Here is a 1,479-nt window from a genome sequence, read left to right as displayed (position 1 = left end):
TTTTAGGTTTAAAATCTATGATTTAATATTTAATGTTTGGGTTTTGATAGTTTCGCATTGTTTTTTTGGAATCAAAAAAGTATTTTTTTAGTTTCTAAATTTACAACGGGGTGTTGTGGTGGTTACTATATATTGTATCTTTGTAAATTTATTATATATAGATTTTCTGGACTGAGGCTAAAATATGCTTGAAAACTGAGGTGATGACCAGCGGTATCACCTTGTCAATAGGTACATAAGAAGTTTTGCAGCTTTATCTGATTGAATGTCAGAAATGTTGTTTCCTACTTCCTCAGTCACTACTAAGCTCTTTTGTGAACTTGAGGGATGTTAAGGAAGCGGACCTCTAGGTCTGTAGTCTAACACAATGTTTTTATGTCATTCCAGTTTAGGCAATATGACTGTACAAAGGTCTGGCCTTTCCTTCCTCTTGAGTTCGTAACATTTCAGAGACAACTTAGCAAAGGATAGCGCCTCCTCTAAGGGCCAATCGTTCAATGATGGATCTAGTATATCATCAAACTTTCCTTTTTCAGTTGACCTCTCAACATTGTATGTCAAACTATTGGATCCGTAGCTGTAATTATTTCTAATAACATGATTCCAAAAGATTAAATATCTGATTTTATAATCAACATCCCATTCTTTTGGTATTCTGGATCAATATGGAAAAATGTCCGAACAGCTGATGTCACGAGATATTGAGTGAATTTTCCTGAGACAGACGCTCAAACCAATCTGGCTAGGCCAACATCACTAATCTTACTTTTATAGTTAGCATCCGAGAGAACATTAGCAGGTTTGAGGTCTCGATGCACAATGGGTTCTGGTTTTGTTACATGAAAGAAGTACGAAGCAACAAAAATATATATAGCTATCTTTAAACGAGCAAACCATGGTATTGGATAACTCTTGTCCTTATAGAACAACCAATCCTCTAATATGTTATTCTCTATACATGCATAAACAAGGAGACCATACTCCGGACATGTTCCCAACTCTTTGAAATGGAGAAGTAGATTGTTGCACCTTCAATTTCATCCTTTGAGTATCTCCCATAGCAATTCTCACTGCATTCAAATGTATCTTGTGCTTTCTTCTACTCTTCTACTTCATGACTTCGCTTCTTAGATTCCAATTCTGCTATTTGTTGAACCATCGGTGCTTTTTCTAAAGCATCTTTTCATTTTTCCATTTTCTTTTCCAATATAGAATGTGAAGCTTCAGGGGGCTCCTTGGCTTCTTCTATGTTGCATGCCTCCTTTGACGTTGAATGATCAATCTCTCTTGGTTGTCGTCTACAGTTTCCATTGCGCATGTCCAGGCTTTGTTTCAGTTCAAATTTTAGCATTTTCTTTTCCTCTTCAAACTCATCTGCATTTCGGGAGGATATGGAACTCCTAGAAGCTTCTGAAACATTTTGAGAAGAGTCCAAATGTCTAAAAGACATATCTGAGAAACGGTAACTTGAGGAGCTTG

At 36.4% G+C, this 1,479-nt stretch overlaps 1 pseudogene; it reads right to left on the bottom strand.

Moving 5' to 3' along the window:
* Positions 1 to 378: 378 nt before the first annotated feature.
* Positions 379 to 1,159, bottom strand: LOC114074715 (annotated as a pseudogene).
* Between the last annotated feature and the right edge of the window lie 320 nt (positions 1,160 to 1,479).

Source organism: Solanum pennellii, chromosome 11 (assembly GCF_001406875.1).
Source record: "Solanum pennellii chromosome 11, SPENNV200".
In the NCBI taxonomy this organism is placed as follows: domain Eukaryota; kingdom Viridiplantae; phylum Streptophyta; class Magnoliopsida; order Solanales; family Solanaceae; genus Solanum; species Solanum pennellii.
The sequence above is the reverse complement of the archived record's forward strand: the minus strand, read 5'-3'. Positions and strand labels throughout refer to the sequence as shown.